Raw genomic sequence first — 16111 nt, forward strand, 5'->3', positions numbered from 1 at the left:
AGACACTTCTAAAGAGATGTTATTTTCCCTGCCTTTTATTTCTGTTGAAATACTGTGAAACTTTCCTGTCTTTGTGAGGTTGGTTGTTTGGTTGGTTTTCTCCCTCCACTAGAATGTGAGCTCTCCGAGGGCAGAGACTCCATTTCTGCTGCTTCCCTGCTAGACAGTAGTGTGAAAGAGGATCAGAAAAATCTCTATTCCTCAAACAACAAACATGGTAGAAACCAGCAATGAGTTCAGCAGCAGCAAGCAAGCAGGGAAATGGTTATAATCTCACTCTCTAACTGTGAGAACCTGGTAGCCATAGAGAGAATCAGGAGATTCTGTGGTGGCTGTGCTTAGCATGGCTTCTTGCCCACTTCCACCTTCCAGAAGCAGCACAAGGGGAGATAATAGGTGATTTTTTTTTTTTTTTAATAAGAGAGGAAGAGGGAGAGAGAATCTTAAGCAAGCTCCACGCCTAGCATGGAGCCTGACACAGGGAATTGATCTCACGACCCTAAGATCATGACCTGAGCTAAAATCAAGAGTTGGACGCTTAAATGAGCCAGATGCCCCAGTAGGTGAAAGTTCTTATAAAATTTTTATAAATATTGCCAAATTTCTGGAGAAGCAGATGAATGAAGTGAGCAGGTAGCATAGGAAAAAGTCTGGGCACCCTTGCCCCATGGAATAGTTTTAGTGGGGGACAGCACTCACAGTTAGGTGATGTGAATTCTTAGGATATTAAGAAAATTTCTGAAAAAAATAGAAGAACTTGTGTCCTCAAATTAAGGTTACCCAGAGCCCCAGCAGAGCTCTCTCCTTTTTCTTTGCACCACAGACTATGGAAAAATGAATCTAAAACAATATTCACTCTTTAGCCCATAACTCGGGAGAAAACAGTGCAGTCTCAAATGAGCTGCAAAGATGTCAGTGAGAACCGACTTGCATTCTGTCTGAGCAAAGAGAAGTTTGGTTAGAGCTGTCCACCTTAAAGGTGGGTAAAAAACAAAACACATGGTGCTAGATAGATGGAGAAGAAGGAAGGAAGGAAAAAAGGGAAGTGGGAAGAAAGGAAGAGAGAGTTGAAGGAAGTAAGGGGAAGGAGATAGGGAAGGAAGGGCCAAGGTAGAAGGAAGGAAGGATGGATGGATGGAAGGAAGGGAGGGAGGAAGGAACAAGGGAATGAAAAGAAAAAAGGAAAGAAGGAAGGGAAGGAGAGGGTGAAGAAGTGAAGGAGTGAGAACATAGTGGGTAAAACACAGATGAATAGTTCAATCCATATTTCCATGGGCGCTTTGGGTCATAAAAGAAGTATGAACAGGAATTTTTTTTTAGAGGGGGGAGGGGCAGGAGAGGGAGAGAGAATCGTAAGCAGGCTCCATGCTCAGTGCGGAGCCCAGCGCAGGGCCCAATCTCACCACCCTGAGATCATGACCCTGAGATCATGACCTGAGCCAAAATCAAGAGTTGGTTGCATAACTGATTGAGCTACCCAGGCACCCCAGGCATTCTTTATTAGAACAGGAACATAAAAAATAAGAACTGAAGGATAGAATGGTAAAAAAACAACAGCATGAAATGCAGAAAATTTCAGAGCTAAGGGAACAAATTAAGGACCAAAACAACGTCATTACAAAACTTTTGCATAAATTAAAGACAACAGAGTACACACAGCTGAAATTCAAATGATTTCCATAGAGAGAAAGCTGAAGATTTCAGAGTGCACCCAGAAGGAAAATGCAAGGTTTGAAAGCAATTAGAACAGAGTCTCACATGACTGGGCTTCTGGCTCACTCTCAAGTCCACATCCTACCAATTCTTCCAATTCACTGGGATTACCAGCCCAATGACCTGCCGCGTTTCATAATTCATCAACCTTTCTCCTCTCACTCCCTGTATCCAGCTTAGCTTTACTTAATGCACTCCTTGAAAGTAGGAGTAATACTTCTGTTGTTGTTTTATTTTCTCTTTTTGGCAAATTCTCCCTGGAACGATAGCGTTTCTGGTATGGCTGGTGCTTGGTTTAGAGCAAGAGATATCCCATATTGAAGGCTTTTATGCTATGGACTGTCACTGTAATCAACCCTGAGGAAGCGAGGGTATAAGTTCACTGTGTTGCCTCTCTCTCTTCTTTTATTATATTCACTTGGCAAACAAACAAAAAATAAAACTCTAAACAAAAACCCTACCATGATTAAATCCAACCATCTGCTTCTTTGAGCACCTGAATGAGGTTGGAGTAAATAATACAAATAGAATGACCAGTCCCACTTTAAACTTAGGCCCATTATTTTCAGAAGAGCATTTGACACTTCCTGGCTTTCTTTGTGTGTTCTCCTTCCTCTCTAAATCTTCAAAATGATCTTTATATACTTTCCTCTCTCTCCTACAACCTTTAGTATCACTCTGTCCCTACACTCTCTTAGCTGATGGCTTTCCTTTACCTGATAAAAATAAACAAATGGTCATTTGGCTTCCTCCTCCATAGATACTTGATTCTCATCTTTCTCAATGTCTCAGCAGCAGAGTGGCCTCGCCATCCTTCATGAATCACTTTCTTTGCTTGGCTTCTAGGACAACACCTACTTCTCCTTTCTCCCTAGCTCTTCCTTCTTGGTGTTCTTTACTGGATTCTCCTTTTCCCAACCTCCAGAGGTGACTGTATCCAAAGGCTTAGTCCTGGGTCCAGTTTTCTATGTACATTGGTGCCATGTTGAATCTTCACATATGCTGTTTTGGGGTTAGAGAACTGGGCGTGAGTATTTCTTAAAACTCAAAGGATTTTGTTGCACTGTGAGGACTGAAGATCACTGTCTACCCGTGGTGATTTTCCTCCTGGTGTTAATTTTACCCATATGTTGACCACTTCTAAATTTCTCTCTCCACTGAACTCTAGACTAGACATAGATACCTCTTGTCTACTGGATTTCTGATAGATATCTGAAATGTGACACTCCTGGATCCCTGTTCTTAATCCAACCTATTACTTCTCCAGCCTTGCCCATTTCAGTAAGTGGCACTAATTTTAACCCAGTTGCTCAAGTAGAACAAAACCAACCAACCAACCAACCAACCAACCAGCCAACCAACCAACCAAACAAAGCATTAGAATTTGTCCTTGGTTCCATTTTTCTTATTCCTCCATCAGTCATTCCATCCGCTCTAGGAAGTTCCATCCATTTTACTTGTGATGTGTATCCCAAAGATGTCACTCTCCGTGTCTTCACTCTTACTGCCCTAGTCCACATCATCGTCTCTTGCCTGGATTACTACTATTAACTCTTAACTGGACTTTCTGCTTCTATTTTTTCATCCCACCTCTTCTTTCAGGTCATCCTCTACACAGCAGTCAAATTGGTCTTCTAAAAATGTCAGTCAGTTCACATCCCTCTTCCCGCCTCTTGCTTACACCTTCTAAAGCTTTTACATTGCATTTTGAATTTCATCATCTGAAATTATCTGTGTGAAATGACTCCTGACTATCTCTCTGACCACATAGGCTCCTCTCCTACTCTCCCACTAAGCTGTAGCTACCTTGACCTTCTTTCTGGTACTTAAACAAGCCACACTTATTTTTACCTTAGGCATTTTCTGTTCCTTCCATGTAGAAGGTTTCTCCTCTAAGTCCTTTTAGTGATGGAGTCTTTTGAATTATTCAGGACTCAGCTTACATGTCACATCTAAAGAGATGTCTTTCTTTGCTAAAATAGCTTTCTCCCCTACTTATTCATCAGGTATCCTTACATACATAGCACTTATTACACATAGTCTGAGAAGTATCTTGTTTTGTTTTACCTTATTTTCTTTCTCCCCCTTTAGAATTTAAGTTCTGTGAGTGCAGGGATCTTACCCATTTTTCATACTCATCTCCCCAGTGTCCAGATACCCCAAACATATGTATTGAATATACTCAGGAATGGAAAACCTATGGTAAAAACGATCAGTGTTCAGGATGAGATACATTTAAATGGAAAACCAGGACTGAGTACTTGGAGGCTTATAATCACAAAACAGATTTTAAGTATTAAAAACCTTGACAAAATTCAAATAATAATATAACTTATGAAATTAAAAATGTGAATTACAAAAGGCGAATTTCCTTATTGTTCAAAGTAAGGAGTCAGTCTTAATTTTATTTTCTAAACATTTCTTCTGTTAAATTCAAGAAAAATTAAATTTTACTTTAAAAAGATTGTACTTAAAGTACAATTTCACTTTATATTTTACATCTCCTCCCCTACCTATCCATCTTCTTTTTGGATGAAAAAATGTTACAAAGGAAAAAAGATGCATATTTTGGGATTGTGAGAGTTCCAGTAATTTTTTTTTGCTTTCTTCTTTAATTTTTTCCTATTAATTAAATTAAAAAATGATCATACAGCAATGAAGTTATTCTGAAAAATAGTGAATAAGTGGGGTGCCTGGGTGGCTCAGTCCCTTAAGCATCTCCCTTCAGCTCGGGTCATGATCCCAGGGTCCTGGGATGGAGTCCCACGTCGGGCTCTCTGCTCAGCAGGGAGCCTGATTCACCCTCTCCATCCCTGCTCCCCCTGCTTGTTCTCTCTCTCTCTCTCTCTGTCAAATAAATAAATAAATAAATAAAATCTTTAGAAAAATAGTGAATGAGAGATGAAAAAGCACAGACTACATGTGTGGAGAACTTTACAAGCTACCTATGAATGAAAGCATTGAAATAGGGATTGAATTAGAGAGATTTTCTCTAAGATTTTGCTAGTTTGCTTCTTGTTTAAGAAGGGAGGTACTAGAATAAACCTGAATGCTGATGAAATGGACTCAGAAGCAAGAATGTGTGCATGTGGCATATTTAGGGAAGAGAAGTGATCTATGGAGCGGCAGTCCCTTCCAGAGAAGAGGACAGTGAATGAGTTTCACAGCATCTATTCTGACCCAGCCTTTGTTAGGAGATGGGTGATTTAACTACTGTAAAAAGGGGACCAGGAGAAGATGAGTGTGGGCAGATGCAGAAAGTTATGTCGATTTAGAATCAGTGGTGGGAAATTGAGGGGTTTGATGGCTAATTCCTTTTATGACCTCTGAAGTTGGAGATAAGTCATTACTTGAGAGTGCATGATGGTAAGTGTAAGGAAATTGGAAAAGGTATAAAAATGGTGGAAAAGCTACTCCTAGAGAAAAACAGCAAGATTAATCGGCCCTGCTAAGGGTTTGGCTGAGGTTTGATTTTAAATGTGAAGTGATAGCAATCTATTCAGTGGAGTGATTTTTCTCCAGCTTTACTCAGCTGTTTGGGTACAGGTATGGAGAACATGGGTGGTTGAGTTCATTCATGGTAGGTGCTATGAGAAAGGAGCCTAAAAAGTTCAGGGGTTTGCAGGAGGAGGAGGATTGTAATGGACTCCAAGATGATGAAGACAGAAGTGAAGAGTCTCTGGTGGATAAGGGGAAATTGGTTTGGCCTGTGAGTTGAAAGATGGTGATGAGTTTGAAGGAATTTTGTTCCTGGGGCATTTGAGCTGTATGTCTTCCTTTCACATAACGGCAGAAGTAGATTAACTGAAGCATTCGTATTCATTAAGGTCCTTGTCATAGCTGCTCTGGTGTATAACTTTATGGTTTGGCACAAGCCACTTACTTGAGACTGTTTCTTTGTCTGTAAGTAAATGGGTTGAGATCCTTGTCTCTCAAACTGAAGGGTGCACACAAATGACTTGAGTATCATGTTTAAATACAGATTCTGATTTAGTAGCTCTTAGGTAGGGTCTGAGGTTTTGCATTTGCAATAGGCAACCATGTAATTCGATGCTGCTGGTCCAGGGATCACACTTCGAGTAGCAAGGAACAGATAAAGTCTATGAGGCTTCGAAATTCTGATGATAAAATCTTTGACCTTGAAATATATTTCCTCTTTCTTGTCTTCCTTTTCTAAGCTTTGCCAATTCATCTTGAAACCAAGTCTTTGGACACTTCGATAGTTTTCCCTTAACTGAGCAGGAAGTCAATAGAGAAAGATGCAAGCCCTGCAGAATAACCAACGCCCAGCAACGGAAACGGAAGAGTTCTGATGACGTCTTAGAGCTTGTGTCTGCCTGGGTGGGGGTAGGTGATACTGCCTTTTCCCAGGCATGGTGTGTCAAACAGGAATGTACTATCATGCAGGAAATGGCTCCAATACAAACAGGGACGCCAGAGATCAGGCTTGAATGAGAGACTGATCACAGCAAATGGCACATTACAGACAGACACTTAGATCAATTTCCTTCCTTTGTTGTGTCAAAATGTTTCACTGTGTCAGGCTTCCTTTCCTTAAAAAACATATGTTCCCAATCTCATATACAATACAAAGCCCACCACAAGTCCTCCTTTACTCCCCCAACTTTAGGTTTCATTTCGTCTTAAAGCTAAAGACTACTGGAAGGGCAGCTGGTACCGACGTAGGGGAACCAACCTAAACTGTTGCCATATTGTATATTTCCCATATGTAACCTTCCCATTTCAAAAGGTTCCACCTACAGGGATGTGTTTTTCTGGACCAAACATGTTTTTTTGCAGGCAATCAATTCACATTTCAATTATTAGAAAAATAACGGAGTGCTTTAGCAGATTGAATCTGATGTATTTGACCCAAAGGGAAAATTTGTTGTAAGGAGAAATAGATGGAAGAAAGGAACATAACATTTTTGTAACAGCTGTAACTGTTTGAGGACAGTTTTCTTTTAATGAGATGGGTGTTAGTGAGCGTAGGAAATGCTGAGTATGAGTAATTGAGGGAAAAGTCAGAGTCAACATTTCCTTTCCTTTCGGGATGTTTCAAAGGAGGAGGAAATCATTCTGAGAAGTACTTACTGACTTATATGGCGCAGGACACTGTCCATAGGCCAAGTTTACAAAAGAATTGAGAAAGACACATTCAGGATCTAAATGTCAGCTTCTAGCCTTTTGTCCTGTGGGGCACCCTGCCATCACTGAGACTGACCAAGGGGGCTAATATTATCGAATGGTTCCTTCTTTCTTTCTGGACCTGGGTTGACGCCATATTTGAAGATGGCAAAACATAAAAGAGCAAGAGCCATCTTACCTAAGGTCTGTCTGTTAGGTTTTCTTTAAATATCCTAACTCCAGGGGTGCCTGAGTGGCTCAGGTCATGATCCCAGGGTCGTGGGATCGAGCCCCACATCGGGCTCCCTGCTCAGCGGGAAGCCTGCTTCTCCTTCTCCCACTCCCCCTGCTTGTGTTCCTGCTCTCGCTGTCTCTCTCTCTGTCAAATAAATAAATAAAATCTTTAAAAAAAAAATATCCTAACTCCATTCAAGAAATGTCTTGGAATATGTTTTATGTTGTGCTGAAATCTAAGCCACTTTTCTCTCCAGGAAATGGTGGTGGGGTCTCACAAATGAAAGTAAGGGTGTCTATTGATAGGCCTTTTGCAGTGGGGCAGGCAATCCACAAAACTAGGAAAAGAACTGTCACAAAAGCCCATTTCCACAGGAAAAGAACATTGTATGCAATAAACACAAATGAACTTGCTGCTGCACCCCTCATGCTCATCCTGCCACCTCTTACCATGCCTTCCTATGTACTGTTGAATCCACAGGCCATGGAATAAGTAGATGACACCATTGAATAGTTAGGCTGAAATAACATAAGAGGCCACTTTAATTATAAGGCCAGAGCTCATCAATGCATTGAAATGAGGAAAAAGGAATTGGAATAACCTCGCTTGAATTGCATTAAGTTACTATTTTGCAAAGCCAAAAAATTCCTAGGGTCTTCACAGTAGGCATTGTGGAGATTTTTTTTTTTTTTCCCAAGGGGGTGTGTAGGGGTGCGTGTGAGTGAATTATAAAAGACTGCAAATTACTTTGAATAAAGAAGAATTTTTTTTATTTTTTTTAATGAAAAGGGTTTCTACTACATGTAGCAAATTAAATTCCAGATGTTGGTGGCTACAAAATCTCTACCAGATGTAGGGACTCATGGTGGCTGGGGATGTTTATTGCAAGTATGGCATTCAGCACCTGTTTAAAGAGACCTCCCCCTTACCTTTTCATGTGCGCTAGCATGTTATTCATCAGGAATGACGAAATATTTAGCCTCCATAATTAAAGAGGCAAGGAAAATTTCTAAAACTAATAATTATTTTACTCTCAATGCCAGTTAAGTCAATGACTACAGTGTTTCTCCTGGGACATTTCTGAAAATCCATTAATCACACTTTGTCAAAATAGGGGATCCATTTTGGGAAGTTAATTCAGAGTGGAAAAAAGGACTTAAGGTCACATAATCCAGCCCAAAGGAAAGACACGGACATTTATTTATTTATTTATTTATTTATTTATTTAATGTTTGTTTTGTTGTTGTTTTTTTTTTTAAGATTTTATTTATTTGAGACAGAGAGAATGAGAAACAGAGCATGAGAGGGAGGAGGGTCAGAGGGAGAAGCAGACTCCCCGCCGAGCAGGGAGCCCGATGCGGGACTCGATCCCAGGACTCCAGGATCATGACCTGAGCCGAAGGCAGTCGCTTAACCAACTGAGCCACCCAGGCGCCCAAGACACGGACTTTTAGCAGTCCCGCCCGATTGCTGCTTTAAGGTAACCCGTTTGCTAGTGAGTCCTTATTACAGAGCCTCCCCGTTTATGAGCCACGGTGTTGCTACTGCGTTTCCCATTGCATAAGAGCAAACGAGCGCTGTGTTCTCAGCACACTGTCCGTCAGCAGAGCTGGACCGTCCCAGGCTGCTGGAGGAGGGTCCTGAAGAAGGCCACTTCCCCCTCTGGGGTCACACTGCAATCCAAATATCTGTGTGAGCTCTACAGTCTGGAATGCATGTTAAAAAAGTGAGTTAATTGAGATTACAGTCTCTGCTACTTCGGAGTGAATGTTTCAGTGTTTCCTGAATCAGTCACAATGTAAGCCACATGTAATGATTGTCATTGTCTTTGGGATTCGTTGCTTGGTATGGAGGTTGGGCAAGAGGAAAGAAAGAATGTGACATTTTTTGATCATACACACCATCATACATTCCCTCACACACACATCCTCTCTTCCAATCTGCGGCTCCTTTAGATGGTAAAACAAATGACCTTTTTATGAACTTGTTTTGCCTCCTGAGCTCTGCCCTTATGAACTTAGCTGGGATTCATGTTTTCTGTTTTTTTTATAGACTTGATTTTTTAGGTTCACGGTAAAACTGAGCATAAAGTAGGAGAGTTCCCATATATACATCATCCCTCCCCGTCCCCAGTGCTGCCTCCTCCACTGTCATCATCCCCCACCAGAGTGGTACACTTGATACTGTTGATAAACCTGTGTTGACACACGATTATCACCCCAAGTCCACAGTTTACCTTACAGTTCCCTCTTGGTGTTATGCTTTCTGTGGGTTTGGACAAATGTATAATGCCATGTGTCCGCCAGAGTCATTTCTGCCCTGTGCATTTCTCCCTTCTCACCCCTGGGAGCCCCTGATCTTTTTCTGTCTCAATGGTTTTACTTTTTTCAGAACATCATGCAGTTGGAATCATTATGGTACATACACTGTTCAAGTTGGCTTCTTTCCTGTAGTCATATACGGGTAAGTTTCCTCCATGTCTTTCATGGCTGGATTTCTTTTCATCCACATAAAATATTGGGACGGGAGAATGAAAACACATGGTAGCTTGCCAGGAGTTGAGGCTCCAGTGTTGAAGTCATTCTATGAAAAGGCCCTAGGCTAACCCACCTTGGATTTCCGTAGCCCACCAATCAACCTGGAAAGCTTTTATATGCTAGTTAGCTTGAGCCTGTTTTGCCATGTGATGTTCACATGTGTTTGATGTTCCTTGGTCCTCTTTTATTGCCTCCAAAACCAATAAACATAAGAATCCGATGAGACTCAAGATGGATTATTAGGGAAAGAGGATATTTATTCATTTCTACAAATAAAAGGGTATAGAGAGTGTTTTTTAATATAAACAAGACTAGAACAGTTTGTCTTCTGATTCCAGCTTCCTATTTCAGCAGAGGGCACTCCGACCTTACCTAGAGCCCAGTGTTTCTTCATTTGACCAGTTTGGGAAAGTAGCTGGCTTATCAGATCCATCTTTCAGTTTACCTGTCAGCAGTGAGAATACTGTTGAAGTAGAAACCACATGCATCCAACTAGGACCCAGCCCTATCCTGTGTGATCCTGGGGTCTTTCATTCATCTCTACCCTAAAGCCCCTACTGTTCTCTAGTGTAATCCATGCATTTACATGTGTCCTTTCTGACTAGTCTGTGAACTCCTTGGGGCTGGGACCCATACATTTCATCCTAGCACAATGCCTGGCCTAGACTACACACTCAAGAAATACCTACTGAATAAATGGAAAAAAAAGAGTGGAGTCTGAGGGGACTGTAATGAATGGAAGATGTGCATGCGTTTGATGTTTCTATAGAAGCCACCGTTTGCCCTATGGATTCAGTAGTGTTCCTGGTTGGGGTTATATCTGTGTTACATATTGCTCTATGTCAAGAGGCAAAAATGGCACTGGCCTTAGGTCCAGAGTAGAAGAACCCACTGTATCACCCCGTTCAGCATGGCATTATGTTTGATCCCCCTAATGGCTGGGTCACAGCAAGTCATGTAGGTAAAGCAACGCTAGTTTTCTCAGCAGTTTGGACTGACAAAAGCCCAAGACAAATCCAGCTTGTGGATTTGCATGTACCCTTCCCTGGTCCTAAAATGCCCCCGTCTTCATCTCTGAGTCTCAGAATCTTACCGCACATTCTATCACCTGCTCAAGTGCCACTTCTCATGGAGTTCTGTTTCAGGCCACCAGGAACCTTTCTGCCCCATCTCCTATAGCAGTGAAAACTTAGAACAACCCTCATGGCACTCAGCAAGTTCTCTCATGCCTTACAATTTTTCATATGTATGTCTTATCTTCCAGAGTTTTATCTCCTGTAGTAAGGGACTTGACATTTTTTTGAGCGCCAACTGCATGTGTTATTTCATTTAATCCTTACAACATTTCAGTGGCAAATAACCATCCTTAGCTTGCTGATGAACTGGAGCTCAGATAAGTGAATTATCTTGACTGTTACCACCAAGCTAGCAAATGATGGAGCCAGATTCTAAGACCAGTTTGATGCCAAAGGCCATGTTCTTTCCATTACATTATACAGGACCCATTATGCCCCAGAGAGAGCTGAGCCTTAGCAAGTTGAGGGAGGTAGAACCCCTTTTTACTTTGCCCTGTTTGTAGGTCTCCAAAATCTTTATGATTGTCTTATTTCACTATCATGACAAACTGCTCACAGAAGAGAATCTGTGGGCCTGTCATTCGTATTACTTATGTGTTTAAATTTTAAAAACTGATATGTAATCTACATGAAGTAAAACACCAAAATCTTAAATGTATAGCTTGGTGAGTTTTTGGGTTTTTTTTACATATTGTGCAGGAAAGTGTTAGCCGAGAAGACTTGACTGCTATCCTTAGAAAGACCTGCTTGCAAGGTTGCTAAGAATTTGAAATTTGAGAGGGTTTGTGTTGTTTTCTGATAAGAATGGCTCATTGGCTCATAAGCTCATCTGGCTGGCTGTTGGAAGAGCATGCGACTCTTGATCTCAGGGTTGTGAGTTCGAACCCCACATTTGGTGTAGGGATTGCTAAAAAAAATAAACAGAAAAAATTTTTAAAAAGTGGCTCATTGTGTATTCATGGGAACAGTATGGTATATGCTGAAGACTTGCTTTTCTTCTGGGAGTTTGTAATTTGGTACATGCTAGGCAGAAGCTGCCTTTGTGATTAGTTCCCAATAAAAATCTTGGCACTGAGTCTTTAATGGGTTTCCCTTGGAGACAGCACTTTACACATATCACATTTGTTGCTGTAGGAATTAACAACCTGTGTGACTTCACTGGGACTCTTAGACTCTTGCTTCTGGTTTACTTTGAACTTTGCCCCATGTGCTTTTTCTCTTTGCTGATTTTACTTTGCATCTTTTTTTTTTTTTTTTGGTAATACGTTATAGCCATGCTTGTGACTCTATGTTGAGTCCTTTGAGTCCTCTCGGTAAACCACTGAACTTGGGAGTGGTCTTGCAGTCTCCTGCCTCACATATGTACACACCTGTGTAGCCATCAGGCAGATTAAGATATAGAAATTTCTATCATTCCAGAAAGTTCCCTCATGCTTCTTTCCAGTAAAAACCCTTACTTCCTAAATTCCAACTTCTGTTGCTGGAGATTGGTCTTGCCTGTTCTTGAGTTTCAAATCAGCGGATCATAAGATAATTATATATACTCTCATGCCTGACATCTTCCACTCAAAGTAATATTTTTTTGAGATTAATAAAAAATATCCATTACAATATCCAGCCTCTTAAAATCTTATGGCAGTTCATATCTATACACCACAATTTATTCTTTCTTCTGTGGATGGACATTTGTGTTGTTTCCAGATTTTGGCTATTATAAATTATAGCTCTGATGAACATTCTTTTTTTTTTTTTTAATTTATTCATTCAAGACACAGAGATACAGAGAGAGAGAGAGAATATGAGCAGGGGGAGAAGCAGAGGAAGGGGGAGAAGCAGGCCCCCCGCTGAGCAGGGAGCCCGACGCGGGGCTCGATCCCAGGACCCTGGGATCATGACCTAAGCCGAAGGCAGACGCTTAACCATCTGAGCCACCCAGGTGCCCCTCTGATGAACATTCTTGTATAAATCTTTGTGAGAACATATGCATTCATTTCTCTTGGAAAATAGTCTTGGAGCCAAAGTGTTGGATCATAGGGCAGATGCATTTTTACCTGTATTAGAAACTGCTAAGCAGTTTTCTAAAGCAGCTGTACCATTTTCCATTCCCATTACCAGTGTATAAGGATTTGTCACCACATCCTTGCTAATGCTTGGTATCATCAGTCTTTTTGATTTTAGCCGTTCTAATGCAGGGGTGGGGGGGCATGAAGTGATACTTTGCTGTGGCTTAAATTTGACTTTCTGGTGATTAGTGACACTGAGCATTTTTTTCACATTATTATTGGCCATTTGGATATCTTCTTTTGTGATGGGATTTATGTTACATTTTAAAATGATTTAAAAATTTTTTGCGTATTTTATTCTTAGTTCTATCTCCTCATTTCTGAGTTTTTCTCATTCTGACTGATACGGTTTTGTGTTTTTTTTTTCTTTGCATACTCTATCATGAAAAAAATCTCCATTAGTTCATTTGAAAAATATTGAGTTAGTTTTCATCTGTCCTGTGGCCTTTTTTTCTGGAGAGCTTTCATTATCTACAGAGATATTTTCCTGTGCCTAGTTTTCTATTTTCTTATAAAAATGTTGTATAAAATTCAACTGTAATTCCTTCCTGTTGCTCATTTTCCCAAGAGATTGGTTTTCCTAAACTCTTAGGGGGAAGGGATGGGTCAGGATAGCTTGTCTAGCTTGATTTTCATAGAGTTCTATCTTCCTGTTGTTTTATTGTTTTTGTTCAAAAATATGGTGTCATAATTCTGGAGTTCTCCTGGTTTTGTTCCTCGTCCTCATTTTCTTTGGACCTTCTCTTTTCTTCCTCCTTCTCTTTGTCAAATTATGTTATATCTCCTGCAGTTTTTCCATAGTGCAGAGCTTTGTCCTGGAATAGCACTTTGGCAAGTTCACTTCCACAGTTAAGTCCCACATTAATCTGGCTTCTTAAAATCTTCCTGCCATCTCATTGCACTCACCTGCAAACAACCCTTCGAATTCAGCTGCGGTCCTCAAATTGGCCACCCACACTTTCCAGTCAATATATATTGGCATGGTGCCTGGGCGGCGTAGTTTGTTGAGTGGCCAACTCTTGGTTTTGGTTCAGGCCTGATCTCAGGGTCATGAGATCGAGCCCTGTGTTGGGCTCCACGCTCAGCAGGGAGTCTGCTTGAGATTCTCTCCTTCTCCCTCTGCTCTTCACCCTGTGTGTGTGCACTCTCTCTCTCTCAAATAAATAAAATATATAGGCATTGGAATTATTCCTTTGGGAATAATTCTGGGGTTAGCTTGTTCTCAGATCTGCTAGATGCCCCCTTACTTCCCTTGGCTTCTACCTGTATAGATGTTAATGATACATGAGTCTTGGTGTGTTGTCCTCACTGACTCCAATTCTGGGAATAACTTATTACTTAATGTTATAGATACTGTATGTGGCTTGCTGGTTTGGCTCTGTTTTTATGGGGTGATCAGGGATATTAAAAATGCTACATACCCTCACCACTGTCTTCCCATATTATATTTTGAATTTAAGCCAGGGTGGGTTTTTCTCCCCTTTAGTGTATTTATATTTTAGGTGTTACCTTAAATTGTGGAACAGGAGAACACATCTCCAGTTAAAGAGCTCACAGGGAACAGATATCAAATTTTCAACCTCTTGAGATCATACCATAGTAAACTGATGTCTACTGGGCCTTTGCATCAGACTCTTTTGAAAGAAGAAGCTTGAGAAGAATACATAACTCTATGTTTGGCTTTTCTCTTTTCTTTTTAAAAAACAATTCCCCTACTTCCTCTACTTGCTTTCCTTCCCTTGATTTAAATTCCTGGAAGTATATTTCACCAGTTTCTTATGTAAGGGGTAGCAAAAGAAACTTCTTAAACTCTATTCCCGCTTCCCAAAGCAACTATTGACAAATGTATGGATTTCAGTCCAAACATACAATAGAACACATGGGACTGTTTGAATCTTTACATAATGAAATTTCTCCATGGAATTCTTGCTTTCTTTCCTATTTCTTTTTTTTTTTTTAAAGATTTTATTTATTTATTTGAGAGAGAGAATGAGAGAGAGAGAACACATGAGAGGGGATAGGGTCAGAGGACAAAGCAGACTCCCTGCCGAGCAGGGAGCCCGATGCGGGACTCGATCCCAGGACTCCAGGATCGTGACCTGTGCCGAAGGCAGTCGCTTAACCAACTGAGCCACCCAGGCGCCCCTCTTTCCTATTTCTTTAGGACTCCTCCTATACTGAATTTAGATAATGAGCCTTCTGGTTAGGGAAGTTTTTCCTTATTCTATGGTTAGTGACCAATTTCAGAGTGCTGCAATAATAAAACCACATAATCCAATGGTTTTCTAACTTTGTCTACATAAGTATCTTCTGGGATTTTTGGATTCCACAAACTGGAGATTCAGAAACAATATTGTAGGGTGGGTCTAGGAATCTGCACAGGATATACATCCCAGACGATGCTGATGCAATTGGTTTGTCTAGGGATGTCAGTTCGAAAAACATTAGTGTAAGCCAAAAATATTTTCAGAGACCAAATCAAAACTAAGTTTGGTGACTATATTCTAAAATAGGCCATGAGGTTTCAGAAAATGCTCTGTGTGAACATTCATTCATTGTTTTAGTTAACATCTTAAATGCTGTGTGTCAGGGCCTGTGCTCATTCATTTTGAAATGAATAAGAGAAGGATCTAGACTTTATGGCTAATATGAGAGAAACATGCAAAGGAATAATTCCAATATAATGTTAAAAGGTAAAAGCGTTGACCCATGGCATTCTCATGGGAGGTATCTGTGACTTTCCAAATTTGTCATATAATTCCTTCCTCAAAATATGTCTGTAATTAAGAATGAAGAGTGATAATTTTAGTGATACGGAGAGTCTGGGCTATTATAATTTTTTTTTTCATTAAATGACCTCCAATTCTGTTCTAATTTTGTTCAGTAAAATGATGGCTCCATGTCATGAGCCTTCTGGTCTGTCAAGAGTATTAAATCTACAGTTACCAAAGGGTATTTGAGATTAAATTATTGTGGAACAGTGCTTCTTAAATTTAAGCAAGCTTGTTAAAACCCAGATTCTCAGGCCCTATGCCCAGATCTAAGGAAGTGGGACCTGTGAATGCCCAGTTTCAGTAATCTCCCAAGACGTGCTACTGCTGTTGGTCTAAGGACTACATTTTTTTTTTTTTAAGATTTTATTTATTTATTTGAGAGAGAGAGAATGAGAGACAGAGAGCATGAGAAGGAGGAAGGTCAGAGGCAGAAGCAGGCTCCCTGCCGAGCAGGGAGCCCGATGCGGGACTCGATCCAGGGACTCCAGGATCATGACCTGAGCCGAAGGCAGTCACTTAACCAACTGAGCCACCCAGGCGCCCCTAAGGACTACATTTTGAATCGCACAGTTTCGAAGAGCTGTTG

General features: G+C 40.7%; 1 long non-coding RNA gene across 3 annotated transcripts in view; it reads left to right on the forward strand.

Moving 5' to 3' along the window:
• The window catches only part of LOC118026301, a 94838-nt gene that overhangs the window by 23374 nt on the left and 55353 nt on the right, over positions 1-16111 (forward strand). Inside the window, exon 5 of one of the 3 annotated variants that reach the window (XR_004683521.1) lies at positions 5892-6060. The exons of 1 other annotated variant lie outside the window; for it this stretch is intronic. This is a non-coding gene — a long non-coding RNA (uncharacterized LOC118026301). Of the gene's footprint in view, positions 1-5891; positions 7161-16111 lie in introns of those variants that run through there. One more of the 3 variants, XR_004683520.1, reaches the window with a different exon arrangement.

This window comes from Mirounga leonina, unplaced genomic scaffold (genome assembly GCF_011800145.1).
Source record: "Mirounga leonina isolate KUSES-001 unplaced genomic scaffold, KU_Mleo_1.0 Mir_224, whole genome shotgun sequence".
Lineage (NCBI taxonomy): Eukaryota > Metazoa > Chordata > Mammalia > Carnivora > Phocidae > Mirounga > Mirounga leonina.